Source organism: Monoraphidium neglectum (assembly GCF_000611645.1).
Source record: "Monoraphidium neglectum strain SAG 48.87 unplaced genomic scaffold scaffold00258, whole genome shotgun sequence".
Classification (NCBI taxonomy): Eukaryota; Viridiplantae; Chlorophyta; class Chlorophyceae; order Sphaeropleales; family Selenastraceae; genus Monoraphidium; species Monoraphidium neglectum.
The window spans coordinates 29864-30811 of record NW_014013370.1 but is presented as its reverse complement, the minus strand read 5'-3'; positions in this window follow the sequence as shown (position 1 = coordinate 30811).

Here is a 948-nt window from a genome sequence, read left to right as displayed (position 1 = left end):
TGTGTGAGTCTAGGCACCATGACTGTGATCAACAGTCCAGCAGAAGCTCGGTCGATGCGCGCTGTGTCATACACACGTTGTGTTGCATTTATCCGTGTTAAATCAATTAGTAGCAAATTTACCAAGCAAATGCGCGCACACTTGGCATATGTGCGCGCGGGCCTCAGTCCAGATGCATCACACAGAATCGCAGGCGGTGAGGGGCCAGTGGCAAACACAAGCTCCTGCGATACAGTCCCTGGAGCACCTGTGTCATCGTAGCGTATTTTTGGTGCTCCGAGGTATTCACATACGACACAACTCGTCGCGAAGCCCGCATGTAGATCGCCATGGCAGCCTCCGCCGAGAAGGACACGCTGGACAAAACCATCGCATTTTTACAAAAACGTGAAGGAGTTGACAAGGTTTGCAGGGTGGCTGGAACTGTACCCCCGTCGCAGTGTTTGCCAGTCACCTCTGCAGTTGCGCCAGCGCTGCGTCAACGGCGCCGGGCCTGTCGCCCTGGCGGATGTGCCTTGCATGCTGCGACCATGCGATGCACTGGGGTCGTTCTCACCTCAACATGCACACACGGCACAACAACAGGCGCTGAAGATCATCCGTTACACCTCGCGACTGGTGGCAGCACTCTCACCCCAGGGCAGCGAGGCGCGGCGGCGTTTCGATCTCCTGCAATCCAATGTCGCCAGCAGCCGGTGTGCAGCTTGGGCCTGGGCGTGGACGTGCCAGAGCTGCAGCGCCTGCCGATATCCGAATCCTGTGCGAGGCCGCCGCAGTGTGGTCACAGACCTGATGACTCGTCACGCAGCTGCCAGGCGGACCGCCAAAACACACAGCCGCTGCCCCCTTCCTGCCCCCACCTGCTGCTGCGTGCAGCGCGCTCCCTGCCCCCCTGCCAACATACATCTTCCATTCCCCCTCACGACTCGACTCGGCACGCACGCACTC